Here is a 16,934-nt window from a genome sequence, read left to right on the forward strand (position 1 = left end):
TATATATATATATATATATATATATATATATATATATATATATATATATATATATATATAGATATATATATATATATATATATATATAGATATATCAAGAATTATCTCTGCCAGATATCATCTGGCAGAGATAATTCTTGGTTTTTTATTCACATTTTTTAGAAGTTCTCTGATAAGTTAAAAGGTAGGTTAGCAGATTTACTGCATTCAAAACGTTTATTATTGGTCTACCGAAAAAGTGTGCCAAATATGGGTGACACGTAATAGCGCTAAATTTATCTTCCAAAAATTCAGACAAGCTAGTTGAAAAATAGACTGCCAGCCTATATTTGAACACCGCCTCCAATTGACCGCCACTTTAGAAGATCAGTTGAAAATAGAGCGCCATGGCGTTCAATCAGAGGTTTTATGGTAAATGTATATACGCACACTTACATATATATATGTATGTATATATACATGTATATGTATGTATATATGTATGGATGTATATATATTTGGATGTATATAAATATATGCACATATATATATATATATATATATGTATACATAAAGATATATGTACACATATATTTATATAATTGTTTTCTTACCCCGGTTAACCCGTATGGGTGGTAGTTTCTGCTCTAACTCAGGTCTCCTACCAGAGACCTGGGAGTTTGAGCACTCGCCTCAATATCTTAGCTGTTCTCAGTAGCGCACTAATCTGCAACTCACCTGAGTTGATTGCTGTGGGAATTTGGGCAAGCCACATTTTATGAGCCAGTGTTATTGCGCCCAGTTCCCCAATGACTACTGGGATAACAGTTGTTCTTACATATATATATCGTATAATGGAACCTCGGTCCTCAAACATAATCGGTTTCTGAAGGTAGTTCGAAAACGGAGTTGTTCGAGATCCGAAACAATTTTTCCCATTAAAAAAAAATTAGGTAGATTTTAATCCGCTCCAAGGTGAGAAATCAATTTCGGTAAAGTATTTTTTCAACATTTCACACCCTAAGCTGTACTTACTGTACTCAGATATATATATATATATATATATATATATATATATATATATATATATATATATATATATAGAACTATATTTCCCAACTAGGAGGCTTCTATCAATATATAATCCATGTTAGGAGGCTCTGAAAAATTAGGAGGCGTCCAGGGAGCCTCCTAATTCTAGCAGTGTTTATAGTGCTTAACAACCCTATAGAAGTATTTTAAACATGATTCCCATAATTGCCTTATATATCTATATTCATATATATGGAAAAGAGGAGACAACTCCAACAAAAATGTGTAATTTTCTATCAATAAATTACAAACTCTAGGAGGCTCTTATATATGGAACTAGGAGGCATATATCAATTTTAAAATATTCTTACTTTTAAGTGTTTTGGTATCGTTTCAGTTAATAGCACAATCTATTTAAAAACATATTGCAATAAGCTTATGACTAATCATCAGCCAATACAAGGAATTAGCAGCTATGTCGGATACAGTCAGTTTTGCTAATATTCATGATAGCTTTATTAGATTTGGGAAATAAAGTTGTATATTAACAACCTACAATACATTACAATTTATTTGCTGACCCTCTTTATGGTTTTCAAGACTGCCATTTAAGCACTCCCTTTTTTTGCACGGTTTCTCATTGATCTGCTCTTTTTTGTGAAAATTCACAATAATTGCACATTATGGTTTCCACTGATGTTTAAGCATGGCTGTAGTAAAAGTTTAAATAAGTGTATAATCAGTACAATTCATATTTTTGCTGCCGTTGCATCCAGCCACAAAATAAATCTTTTTTTGAAACTTTTCCTCCGAATGCAATATCTGAGAGATGGTTTTTTAGTCGAAGAATTGATTTTTTAAATTTATTGAAATAAAGTGGCAAAAGTATAACCACAGTATATAACAGCTAGCGAGATGTGGCTGTTATAATGTTGCTGTGGCTGTTAGGACTATTAGTTCTTCACCCATGTAGTCTACTAGAGCTTGGTAGCAGCAGAATAACTACATGTAAGGGAGCACGTCACATTTGGTAAGTTGTTCATGTTATTTTAGTCAATTTACAGTTTATTTACTTGAAACATACAGTTGTAAAAAAGCAGTATAAATTTTATTTAATAAAGAAATAGGACTAGCGTGAAAAAAGTATGTTTCAATTATTATAATTTTTAAGGAATGTAGCATAGAACACGTTTGATATATATTTTTTTACACCTGTTTATGTCATCCAACTGCTGATATTGTTCTGCATAGAAAAGTCAAGAAAGTTCAGCATTATAATACCATAAAGGAGAATATCAAAACTTTTTGTAAAATCCTAATTTTGGACTTTATTATTGTTACACGAATGTTCGGTTTTGTAACATCAACACAGACACGCCAGCTGACAATTAATAGTTATTTTAGTGAATCAGTTAATTCTCTAACATTAATCTATTTTCAGTTATTAATATAATAATTTTTGATGTTTTTTTATAATGATAAGTAAAGTTATTAATGTGGTTCTACCAACAGTCAAAACTGTTGTTAGAATATCATGATCATTATGTAATTGTATTATTGTTATCATGAATAGTGAGAGTTTGCGTATTTCAGTTATGATTTTGTAAGTAATAGTAGTACATGCATAGGCATAAGCAAGTAAGTGGTGTATATGCGGCCTTTGAATTTAAAAACTTTTAATATTTAGTTTGAATCTTGTGTAGTAATTGTGTAGTAATTAAGAGCTTAGCTGTTTTATAGAGCTTCAGTAGTAGGAGGCAGACATTCAAGTTTGCCAAAAAACCTAACCAGTGAACTAAAATGTGTATTTTGCATTCATTTTGGTTTGTATATCTATTTATGCTATTTGAATTATCTATTCATTTTTTTTAGAAACTTGGTAAGCATTAATGCCAGTATATTCATCAGATGGCAGAGAGTATTAGACAAAGTTGGATGTTCTTTTCTAGAAAAGGTATGTTGCTAATTACACGTTGGTTTGCATAAAAAATATGTCAAAATAATCAAGGTTTCATCTACCGAATTTTATAATATTTTTTAACATGTACATAAGTATAGATTACAAACTATAAAACATTATATCAGTAAGGTTGTATTTTGAAATGTAGTAATGTTTGACGTTTTGACAAAGTTACTATGATAAGCAAAACTTTAAATTCACCAACACAAAATATACTGTACAAAGTTTTACTGTAACTAGCAAATGTATACCTGACGTAAGAATGTAACAGCATGCCCAAAATTAGTTTTTCTTTGTATAGTTGCAAATAATCAATGACGCTTCAAAATCAAATTAATCAATTAGTTATAGATAACTGCTGGATGAGAAGCATTGATGGCCCACACCAAAGACTGATTTGCAGACATAAAATTAAAGGTATGCGATATTGCAATAAGTTGCTGTCAACTAGCACATTATACATGCGAGCCAAAAATTAGTGTGATAATTTGATATAGCCATAGCTTCAGTAAGAAAAGTTGTCAATTTTTACAGGCATTGTATTATTTCAAACGCTTACATAAACCATTATGCCACTTTTGTGTTCTATTCATCTATTATTGGCAGATTACATAATATAAATAGCGCAAACCGATCAAAGGAATGTAGCATAGCAAAGAGATTTAGTATTGCTCTTCTTAGTCTTTATGAGTCATGGTTGCAATTGCTGAGCAATTGCATAATTATATAAAATGAATAGTTTTCCATGGTTACTCATTACCACTTTTAGTTACTCAGTCAACACTGAGAGTAATTATCAGTTTTGAGATATCATGTTTAGAGGCAGGAGATTGACAAATATTTTGTTGGTTTTTACTCTTACCCTACCGTATGCGAATTTATGCTAAATCTGTCAGCAACTGCCGTATGCACATTTTTGCGAATTTTCCAACAATTGCGTGGTCACCTAATTTTATTATCCGTTAAAAACATAACGGATGATTTTAAAACTTTGATGGTATTGTCAGTGTGGTTCGAATATTTCTCTAATAGATTAGTCTAAGATAACCAAGCAGTTTCAAATTTTTTATTGAGAATTTCCAAAATAAAAATGGACATTTTTGTGTAAGTTTTGTTAAGTATCGCGCAAGTCAGAAAACATATAATTACTTACATGTATGTTGATGACACTATAGCCAATTCAAATTCAGATTTTTGTGATTACACAGATAATTAAAGTAGCAGCAGTGACTCTGATGATAGTGAAAATAATAGTTTTTTAAGTGTAAGGGACATTGTAGAGCATCGTTTTAGCTTCGTAGCGATTGTAGCTTCACATAGCTTTAGCAATGCACAAAGTGAAGGTACATTGATTTTTGCATAGCACTATATGTTAACATTTTAGCAAAATAAAATATATTACAAAAAGTTTCTAGATAAACTTTGAAGTTGAAACAAAATTGTATACATGCTTCATGCACATATCATGAAGCTAAATTGGCAATTTTCGGTGAAATGGCTGGCGGTAGGCCGGTAGCTTAGTTTGTACATGGGTGGCAGTAAAAGGGTAAAGCTATAACAGAATTAGAGATACAAGTGTATGTATTTCCTTTTGAATGATTTAGTGAACTTTGATGATTCAAGACAATGAGTTTGGCGAATGATATATATGTATAAGATGCTGCTGAAGTTGCGCAATTCAACTCATGGCTTTTAATTATTACCTCAAAATGTTGAAAACACGCGATAGGAAGGGCCAGAACACTACTAAAACTCATAGTTACTCAAACCTGAAATACAGTAGGTTTTATACAAATTGCTATACAATAACAAAACTGCAAAACTATTGGTTAAAATATAAATAGCAATATATATTATTATTTTTGGCCTTCGGTATCGGGCAGCATGTATGCAGTTTGTTTGCTGATGTTAACAAAAGTTTTACTAATAAGCTACATAATTTGCTCAATTATTTGTGTCAACTTTAAAATTTAAAACAAATGTAGTGTTAGCACTTTTAGAATATACTACAAACAACGCAGAGGAACTTTTTGTGGCATCTGACTTGAATTTAAAAGTTCTCTGAAAATGCAACTTGTATTTGCCCATTTTAATACTTTAAAATATCATAGGGAGCTCATAATGAAAGCAACTTTAATATAATTTCAAGATGCTTAAAGCGGTACGGATGTTATGTTGACAAACATTAAACGGTCACTCTGTACTATGGCTAGTAAGTATTTACATGTATTTAGATTTTGCATTGATGCTTTCAATTAGGTAGTGTAGGAAATCTATTTACATTAGCTAAATTACCAGCATGTGCAATACCCAGCTTTGTTTCCTATCCATCCCAAACATTTTGCCAATGCTTATAATAATTCATTGCTCTTTTCAAATCTGATTTCTGAACCAAAGGTAGTTTTAGCAGTATAAGAACATATACTTCTCTTCCTATGGGTCTACTCACTTTTCTGTAGCAGCAAAGGCCATTGTTTTTAGAAGGTCTGTAAGAATTGTATTACTTATTTTGACTTCCATTGGTGCTCGTAGCAAATATAATTTCAGTACAATTTGCATCAATAAAGTTATTATTACTTGTTTGTAAAGTATTTGGAGCAAAACAATATTTTATGTGCACAGCAAACATTTTTGCTGCAAGCTTACCAAAACAAAATAAAACGTTTATTTTTATGTTACATTTTAATTAAACATCATGTTCTATTCAGTTATTGCTGTCAGTACTATGCAGTTATTGCTGTTAATGTTCTTTGTGCATTCTTAGCACACTTTTATGTTAAACTTCCAATGCATTAAACACTTTAGAAATAAAGTGTCCAAACAAGGATGCATAACATGAGATTTGTCACTGGCTTGTTTTGACCTATATCTAGCACTCTTTAGCCAAAGGTGTCTAGCTTTACTAAAAAATTTGGTAGTGAAATTGTACATAAATTCATTGCCTGCATACACGTCAATCATGATGCCTATGCTCTTATTATGTGTGTTCTACTATTGCCTTCTTAGCTAATTCACTTTCTACTTCTCAATAGCCTCAGCCTCCGAATGAAAGCTATTGTTGTTATTCCTATTCTTTGTAACTTTATAATGAAGGAGGTTGTGGTTGGGCAGCTCATTTGCTTTTCACTCTATTAGAAGTATTGCAGCACAAGTATAACTGCTGTAATAAAATCTTCACAGAATTGCATAATGTGGTCTTATTCTCCAAGGTCTTCTCACTAGCAGAAATGACCTATGTACTTATGCAATTGTGGTTTGTGCTTAAAGTGACTCATTCTCCTAATGTGGCATGGCTTGCTATCTTCTTGCATGCTAGTCAATTGATTAAATAGATTGTAAGAAACAAGCCAACCTCTCACTCCTACACAACCTAAAGACTTATCACATAAGTTCAACCTTCTAGCGAGATTGTAGCCGCTAAACATTTTGCTTTTTTCACGCGTCTAGCCATTTAGGGTTTTGCAGCAGCAGAAGAACAGACTAATCATGTCACAATTGGTATATTTGTTTGTCACATTTGTTTTATATTACTTTTGCCAATTTTGTCATTGAATTAATTGTACCATATTATGGTGAAAAGGCATCATGAAAAAGTATTTTACTTCGCCTCAATACCAATGCAAAAGGTTAGACCGGTAGTGGCCATTTTTGACCTGTAGGGCGAGCCACTTTAAATACTATATCAAAGCAACTTACTCATGTCATCAAATTGCGACGGCAAACAACAATGCATAGGTTTTCGCAGCTAATTTGGATTTGGATTTTACTGCCTTAATTGCAAGATCGTAATATTGTCAAGTTAAAAAGGTCAAGAAACCCCAACTTTATAATGCTAAAAGAATGAAATTATTACTAATTTTCATAAAATGATAACTTTGTAATTATACACGAGGGTAGCTTTGTGAGATTAACCGACACACATTAAAATAGTTATGGTAACATATAGCACAGTAGCCAGCAATTGATGAATATCTGTGACTCTGTCGGTGCTCCTAACTTTTGTAACTTTTTAAAAAGCATTAAAATAATTATGGATGCTTTTTATTCTGATTAGTAGTGTTAGCTGATTGATAGCACCAAACAGGCAGAATTATTAGTAGCCTATACTTTACTGCCCTGAGCAAGCAAAACGCTGTATCTTGATATTTGTAAATTGTTCAGCACAAGCACAAACGCGTTTTGGTCAAGCCTGGCATCAGTATTAGCAGTATTTTAGTTGTTTTTTTTTTATTTATTATGGTGAGATATCCAACAATCTTTACCGAATTTTTTTTGTGTGAAACTTTAAAATCAAAAGAGTTATTTCACTTAGGGCATTTTGTTTGCTTAAATTGACAATTTACTAAGCTGGCACTAGGCAATCAAAACGCCCTATCACTGCAGATAGGGCCTTTTGATTGCTTAATTGGACTGGTTTCTCATTGTTAGTTTGCCACAAGACCATTTGCCATGACTGGATTATCAAAGGATTACAAGTTTAAATTCTGATATTAACCCGCAATTAGTCAACAAAATAATATATGTTGCAATTCCTATTACTCATCCAGTCAACACATGGATTAAAGCCCTGTAATAGCCATATTTAGCTCAAAAGTTAAGAGATGATCAAAGATCTAGGTATCCTTCAAACCTGATGTCACGAAATGAAAGGAGTAAGTAAAATAGTAGTTTAAAAAAGATCAAATGCTTTTATTGAAAATAATTTAAAGCAAACAACTGAGTGCAATAATGTCAGTATTTAAAAAAAGCAAAACCTTCCAATGGACATGTAATTAAAACAAATTTTTCATCAAATCTCTGAGTCAGATCTTTAAATCGAGACTTTTGTCACTTAGATATCGTCCTGTCATAATAAATATATTATGATAAAAAAATATAGCAATAAGATGAGCACTTAGAAGTGCACTAGCTTGTATGAGCTGCCTTAAAACAACCAAATATATATGCTTCAGTTTCGCTTCCCTTTGTTTATATACTCTTTGATTACATAATGCTGCTCATAATGTCCAACTTTGTGTATGTTCAGGCCAATCAAAACGCTGTATCTGCAGATAGAGAGCTTTGATTGCCACTTTACGTGTGGTAAATGTGGATAGGGCATTTTGCACATTGTGAAAAGTGCTATTTCTGGTGGTCTCAGATATATGAAATTTCGAGACATGTTAGATCTCAACCTAAATTACATATAAGCACAAAAAAGTGAATTTTGAAAAACTTTTCAGATAGGGCGTTTTGCTCGCTTAGGGCAGTATAAAGTTATGATAATGTATTATTTTCGTTGTAATTAACAAGTTGATGCATTTTAGTCGTAATTTGATACGGATTTAAACTAGAGGCTGAGTCATAAGTAAGTGACTGGAGTAAATGAAATCCTTTAAATCGTTGAAGCTTTAAAATCTATGTTTCAATTTGGTAGAAGAATATCGCAAGAGATAAAATATTACTGCTTCATAGAATTTTAGTAATGGGAGGTAGGGACACGGATTTGCTGAAAAACCTAAAAACATCAGGCATCTTTTGCATCAATTTTTAATCTGCATAACATCTGTTTGGGCTATTAAAATGGTTTTGCTTATTTTGGTAGAAACCTGGTCACCGCATCCAAGCACTATATCCACCAGATGGAAAATGGTACGAAGCACAGCTGGACGCTTTCTTGAAGGGGGTATGTTGCTGATTAACGGTTAATTTCCACAAGAGCGTGCCACATTAATAAAAGTTTTATTTCAAAAAATTTATAAGAAATAATATTACTATAAAATCTATGTTTGAATGCCATGGCACTGCATTTTTTAACCCTTCCAATTATAGTGGCAAAAATTGTCGATTGTGCTTCATAATATATGTTCAATCTTTATTAGCTTCAACTCTATCTAAAACCTTTTTGTTATAGATTTTATTTTTCCAACACGTTAAAAAATAGTACTATTCAAAAAACTTAATGCATTCCTACTTCGTGCATTGCTAATGCTATGTGAAGCTACGATCCCTTCGAATCTCGAAAAACAATGCTCTGTGTAACAATGCAGTGTAATCACTAAAATCTTAATCCGTCAGTCATCAACAATCATCAATATTGTTATCAACATAAGTAATTATCTGTTTTCAATTCTGGATGTACATGCAAAAGCTATAATAGCACTAAATATTTCGAAAATCAGAAAGAACAAATGTTTCTTTTTATGTTGAAAAGTCCTAAACAAAAATTTAAAATTGCTTCGTGAGTTTAGGGTAATTTTACCGAGAAACTTTTGGACAACACTGTCAATACCATAAAAAGTCTTAAAGACTGTTAGTTATGTTGTCAACGAATAATAAAATTAAGTTACTACGCAATTGCCAGGAAATTCGCAACATGCACATATGCCGGTCGTCCATTGATTTCACCTAAATGCGCATGCAGCGGTGAAAGGGTTAATAAAATATTATGTAATCTCTAATTGAATCCCCATTCATTTAAACGCCCCTCTACTAGACCTGTACTATAATAGATGGCTGTTAAAGATAGAACGCCACCGTTCAAGTGAACGTTACCTCTTTTGAAAAAAACACATAAAAACTATATAACACACAAACTAAGCTGTGATCCAGTGATAACATATACACTGGGCGTTGAGCTTGCAAAATGCCATCGTTAACTGCTTATTCTAATGCTGTAGCATGTGCAAGAAATTTTAGCCTCAAATAGTAGTAGAGATGTCATCATATTTGCTAAACGGTTTTTTCATATATGCCGAACTATCAAGGCCGCTTAAACAATAAAATTATTATCAGCCTGATAGAGTTATTAATTATTTCCACGGTGCTGCTTTCAAAGCTTCAACGAAAACACTGTAAAGCTTAGAAGTTAGAAAACTCGCTTCAATATGCATTGACAAAAGTATTAATTGCTATTGTTGTAACTGAGTCATTGTTAGTAAAAATTTGTCAACATTTTTCTATCCATCCTGTCCAAAATCGGATCCAAAGATCAAAGAATGTTGAAGTCGCAGTCAGCTGGATGTGGTTGTCAATTAAAGGGTGACACTCTAGTTTTCAAGAGTAGTTTTCTAGAGTAGCACTCAAATGAACATGGCCTTCAAATTAAGATTCTACCTTATGTCAATTTAGCTGTATTTCAGAATGTTATAATATTGGAGTTTTGGGTCAAGGTTAAAATAGCAAGCATAACTTTGCAAATATCGACGCAAAAAGATTTTAGTTTTAAATAAGGCTCTGCTTTCATATATTTGCAAATCACTAATGCATGAATTTAAAAAAAGAACCCAAGGGTATATTTCTCTTTGTGTAGTAGCATCTAATCAAAAATGCATTGATTTTAAATAAGTGCAGAGTGACATACATGGATTATCAACACCGAAGAGTGATTTTCAGACGTCAGATTAAATGTGGGTGATGCTATGATAAGTGGCTTTAAACTAACACAATGTACTAGGGAAACAAGCGTGATTATTTTGCTGTAGCTCAAGTGGCGTAGAAAAAATAAAGGCGTCTAACTTTTCAAGTATTTCAGTCAAATTTGTTGCCTACATAAATGCTGACACTAGTTTTTGTGTTCTGCTGCTGTCAGGTTACAAAACATAGCTCTCCTAGTCAGAGGCATTTAGGTATCTAGAGCAATCTAGGCATTAGTGGTTTCAATGGACACCTGAACAATGCGTGTTTAACCACAGTGGTTGACCCCATAGGTCAAGTATTAGCCTAATTAACTTTTAATTTAAGACTAATTTAACTTTTGAATGGAGCTGAGCAATGATATGTGATTCATCAAAGCCATAGCTTATCAGATTTTTATAAATGATAATTCACATTATTTACTATTTCAGTCAGCAGAAAACGGTAAAGCGCAGAGGAAATAGCAGAATTTGACAAGCACTGAACTGAAAAATCAGGCAAACTGCCAACAAGATCAGTGTTGGATGCTATACACTCAACGCTGCCTAACAGAAGTGTTATAGTGATTCGGGCTCGAGCCAACAACTTGCTAAAGAAGGCTGCGAGAAAAAATGCCAGCTGAATTTTTTATGTTGTTGAACCTTCTTATTATCATTGCGTTGTATTTGTCAATAAATGTGCTCTTTTTGAAGACTAAAAGTGACCAACTCCGCAGTAATGCACTTGTATAGTTATTTTGTATCAAGCAGTCTTAGCTATTATTTTATGTACAGAAAATGTGCATAAAACAATGACTATGATAGATAATACAATACCAACAATAGATATTATCTGTTGTACTGCACTGTACACTATTATGTATTATTCAAGAAACAAGCTCTAAGATAAATTATAATAATTCTTTTAAAGAAAAACCAAATATAAGGAAATATGTCGCAGCAGCCAGTCTACTGACAACTTACTGTCAAACCGACAAGCCCAAAAGATTACTTAAAACGCTGCGCTTGACTAAAAACAATCAGAAATTCACTACACAATGAGAAATATATCTTTTTGGGTCATTTTCCAAATTTAAGTGAATGTGTCTGAGTAGAATGTTCTATCAATTTCTTGACAGTTCAGGGCATTATTATTACTGGTAAAATGTGAATGATAGCACTCAGTATTACTATTGATCAATAAAACCACCCAAAGTCAAGATATCTAAAGTTAGAAAAAATTTGGTACTGTGCTGGGTCCAGCCCGACTGATCATTGCTAACAATAAATTGCAGTAAGAAAAAAGTTTTGAAAAGTGAAAATGCCCTCAAGATAGAATGTTATTGTATTTTTATTGGCTCTCTATGTGACATTAAGTTTTTCCCTGGGTTCTACATAGGCACAATGGGCTTGTTTGGAATCTACCCAATTTATGGTGCTGTGGTATTGCGCAGGTTTTTCAACCTGACACTCCATTCCCGAGTGGGGAAATGTTTTTACTTAACGTTCTAAGAGTGGCTTAAGATGAATAGAAAGACATTACTGTTATTGTATGTTAGATTGAGTAACTTAGTATGTTGTGCAAGTAATTCATATTATTACTGTAGATAATATGCACAGCAAGCAAAGATGTGTGTGTTTCATTTTAGCAATCACAGTAACTGAGTTGCGTCCATGCATTGTTACCAACTAATTTTTTTAAGTTTTTGTATGCAGTGCAGCAGCGATATGTGACTGAATAAGAAACTATAACATAGACCATATTTATAAATATTGAGTTAAATTATTCGTTTATTTTAGTGAGCAGAAAGTTATGCAGCCTAAAAGAAAATTGAGAGTTCAAAAAGCCATGATCGGAAGATTGAGGCAAACTACCAAAAATGCCAGAGCTGTATACTGTTAAAAGAAATTGGTGTTTGAAAATTATAATGATGACTTATGCCCGAGCCCACAACTTACTCAAGAAGCGGCAAAATTAAACTGGCAGCAGGGTCTTCTTGTTGTTGAGGCTTTTGTAATATCGCATTAAACTTGACGTCTGAATAAATTTACTCCGTTTGGTGACTAAGCAACGACCATTCTATGGTACTTGACTAGTTGAATTTTTTAGTATCAAGCATGGTGGCTGTTGTTGTTTTAAATACAAATTTATTGATTCCTACGTTAAAGTTTAACATACTATACAATATGTAAGTTCTAACAACAATTATTGTTGTTTTATACAGATTGTTGTTTTATTGTACAGATTATAGCAGACTCTTAGTTGATCTATAAGTGATAGCAACATCCCAAATTATGTGTAAGCCATGGCACCTCTGCATTGATATGTAAGTTATAGCAACCTCCTAAATGATATATAAATAACAGCAGCTTCCTAATTACTATATAATTCATTGCAGCCTCCTAACTGATATATAAATAGTAGCTACCAACTATATGAAATTCAAATTATAGTAAACTCTTTTGTGATCTACAAGTCATAGCAACATCCTAAATTCTATGTAACCCATAGCAACCACTGCAATGATATGTAAGTTATAGCAACCTCCTAAATGATATATAAATAGCATCAGCCACCTAGTTAATATATTATTCATAGCAGTCTCCTAACTTATATATAAATAGTACTGTAGCTACCAACTAGATGAAATTCAAATTATAGCAAACTCTCAGGCGATCTATAAGTGATAGCAGCATCCTAAATTATATGTAACCCATAGCAGCCTCTGCAATGATATGTAAGTTATAGAAACCTCTTAAATGATATATAAATAGCAGCAGCCTCCTAATTAATATATAATTCATTGCAGCCTCCTAACTGATATATAAATAGTAGCTACCAACTATAAGAAATTCAAATTATAGTAAACTCTTATGTGATCTATAAGTCATAGCAACATCCTAAATTCTATGTAACTCATAGCAACCTCTGCAATGATATGTAAGTTATAGCAACCTCCTAAATGATGTAAAAATAGCAGCAGCCTCCTAATTTATATATAATTCATTGCAGCCTACTAAATGATATATAAATACTAGCTATCAACTATGGGAAATACAAATTATAGCAAGGTCTTAGGTGATCTATAAGTGATAGCAACATCCTAAATTATATGTAACTCATAGCAGCCTCTGCAATGATATGTAAGTAATAGCAACCTCCTAAATGATATATAAATATCAGCAGCCTCCTAATTAATATATAATCCATAGCAGCCTCCTAACTGATATATAAATAATAGCTATCAATTATGGAAAATTCAAATTATAGCAAGGTCTTAGGTGATTTATAAGTGATAGCATCATTCTAAATTATATGTAACTCATAGCAGCCTCTGCAATGATATGTAAGTTATAGCAACCTCCTAAATGATATATAAATATCAGCAGCCTCCAAATTAATATATAATCCATAGCAGCCTCCTAACTGATATATAAATAATAGCTATCAACTATGGAAAATTCAAATTATAGCAAGGTCTTAGGTGATCTATAAGTGATAGCAACATCCTAAATTATATGTAACTCATAGCAGCCTCTGCAATGATATGTAAGTTATAGCAACCTCCTAAATGATATAGAAATATCAGCAGCCTCCTAATTAATATATAATCCATAGCAGCCTCCTAACTGATATATAAATAATAGCTATCAACTATGGAAAATTCAAATTATAGCAAGGTCTTAGGTGATCTATAAGTGATAGCAACATCCTAAATTATATGTAACTCATAGCAGCCTCTGCAATGATATGTAAGTAATAGCAACCTCCTAAATGATATATAAATATCAGCAGCCTCCTAATTAATATATAATCCATAGCAGCCTCCTAACTGATATATAAATAATAGCTATCAATTATGGAAAATTCAAATTATAGCAAGGTCTTAGGTGATCTATAAGTGATAGCAACATCCTAAATTATATGTAACTCATAGCAGCCTCTGCAATGATATGTAAGTTATAGCAACCTCCAAAACAATTTATAAATAGCAGCAGCCTCCTAAATAATATATAACTTATAGCAGCCTCCTCACTGATATATAGATAATTGCTACCAACTATGTGAAATTCAAATTATAGCAATTTCTCAAGTGATCTATAAGTTATAGCAACATACTTTATTATATGTAAATCAGAGCAGCCTCTAAAAGATACAAGTTATAGCAAACTCCTTAATGATATAAATTATGGCATCTTACCAAAGTGTATGTAAGCTATGCCATGCTATGTAATGTTTCCACTGTAACTATTACATAAGTTACAATGGTAACATTCTAATTTATGTGTATTTTGTAGCAATCTGCTAACTGGTAATCATTATTTTTGCTTACTCATTGAGTTATGAATTATTTTACCTTCAAATTGATATGTAATTTACAACAACCATCTAGACATTCTCCAAGTTTTGATAGTTTTTCTAGTATGCATATATACAAAGTATGATAAGGCGATGAATATATATTGTATGATACCACATTCTCCTAAAATTTCCATAAAAATATATAATAATTAGGAGGTGAATAAATATATATATATCTACAATGTAGATAAATTAGACCATATAGGAGGCTTACCCATATATATTTGCGTTAACTCCTAATCCCTTATATTCCGAAACCTCCTAACTGGTATATATTTATTCAACTCCTAACTTGGAAATATGGGTATATATATATATATATATATATATATATATATATATATATATATATATATATATATATATATCTATGTATATATAATAAAAGTTTGAAAACTTAGGATCGTTGGACATATTGCCCAGGGTTACTAACACGCATGGACAAAAAATGCCAGTGTTCAAAGGGTTAATAGGCAGGTTATTAAAGATGTAGTTGCGTCAAAATTTAAGTTGATCTTAAAAGAAAGCATTTTTTTTTCTCTATCAGTTGATATGTTGTTTATTGTGTTACGCGATCGCATTGCCAAGATATTTGAAGATTAAAACCGAAAAAATCTGATCGCCGTAAAAACGCTCAGGCCACAAAAACGTGCCCAGCCTCGCCAAAAATGATGTCACGCGTTTGGCAACCTGTCTCTATCTCTCGTATTCACATCGGCTATTTGCGATAAAAGTCTAGTCTAACGCGGCTCTATTGGCATATATCTTATTTTGTATTTGCTCATGTTGGCTAGAATAAAATTTTAAATCCTGCTACAGATGCATTATTATGAATGTTTAAAAGGCCTCAAATAACGAAAATTGAAAATTTGTTCTACTCACTTTCTCCAAATGTTGTGTAAACATTTGGGTACCGACTACCAATTCTACCGGTCTATGGTAATTCTGTCAAGTCACTTTATGTAGAACGCGGTCTTTGTATCAGCACAGTTCTGCAGCTACCCATATAAACGATATACAGCCTCCCATAAGCCCCGCCCACATTATGTCGCCTATTACCTATTGCCTATGTGCTAGTTTTTTACTAGTATTCTTACCGAATACTAAATGAGTGAAATAAGCAAGCCACCTCTTTGAAAAGAATATAGACAGGGATAGAGTTTTAAGGATGAGAAGTCTGCTGCAAACTGGATTTGAACTCACATTCTCCAGTTCTGCGGACACCCATATACCATATCCGATTCACTACAATATTCTGCAAATCATGTTTTGCATTATCTTCAACAATATTATTTTATTATATAATTTTTACAAGCAAAAATATTTTCATCTCGGCATAAAGCTTTTATTAAAAATATTCATCAAGTCGTGGCCACTCACATAGTATTAGCTGATACAATAAGACTAATTCATCTACTGCAACAAACTCAAACAAAACATCATGGCTTATCCAGCACGCATTCAAGTCTCGCTTTCTCCTTTATGGCAGTTTCCACACTGACAAAGCTTCTTCGGCTGGTGGGACGACATAAACATTCTGTAATCAGTAAAACAAGTAAATGTAAACAAAGTAGATGCAATAAATATGTCATTCATAGATATGTCATTCTAAAGCGTATCTATTGACAGCTTCCAAATTGGGAGTTAAATAGATTGCGAGTGTAATTTTAAAAACGAATAAACATTTAATAAAGGCACAAGTACGCCAAGCCAACGATTCGAAGCTTTGGTTCTGGAAATTAAAGATTTGCAATGATCAATTGATTTTACCCACTTCCTACGGGTGAAAATAATTTGTAATCACGACTCTAATTTACCAAAGAAAATTCGAAAAAAATATTATAGCTAGGTAAAACGGCAGATAAGCTATGAAACGATGAGTGGAGATAGCAAAGAATTATCATTTTATTAATTAGTATATGTATTTATGACTATAAAAACTATTAAATTTACTCAATAATAGAAGACTCTAAGTTAATTTACCTCCATTCTGTCTTCTTCTGCAGCAAAACGCTGCTGACGCCTGTCAGCTTTGGCCATAGGCTGTCTACTCTAATATTTTACTAAAAGTTGCTCAGATAACTCTGAGTAGCGGTCGCTCGAACTTGAAGCCATTTTAAAACTATGTATAACTTAGTAATTGTTGAAACGCGTTGAATCAGTAACGAGTAATGAGAATGAATTCTCTAATTAGGAGAATCTTCGAGATCACAGACAACGCGTTTTA

The 16,934-nt window shown here is 32.4% G+C and overlaps 1 long non-coding RNA gene across 1 annotated transcript; it reads left to right on the forward strand.

The window, feature by feature from the left end:
- Window positions 1–2,844: 2,844 nt before the first annotated feature.
- Window positions 2,845–8,636, forward strand: LOC137401368 (uncharacterized). Its single transcript, XR_010979323.1, has 3 exons — window positions 2,845–2,965; window positions 3,317–3,388; window positions 8,556–8,636. It is a non-coding gene; the product is annotated as an uncharacterized lncRNA (long non-coding RNA).
- The last annotated feature ends 8,298 nt before the right edge of the window (window positions 8,637–16,934 follow it).

The sequence above is a fragment of the Watersipora subatra genome, chromosome 8 (genome assembly GCF_963576615.1).
Source record: "Watersipora subatra chromosome 8, tzWatSuba1.1, whole genome shotgun sequence".
Lineage (NCBI taxonomy): Eukaryota > Metazoa > Bryozoa > Gymnolaemata > Cheilostomatida > Watersiporidae > Watersipora > Watersipora subatra.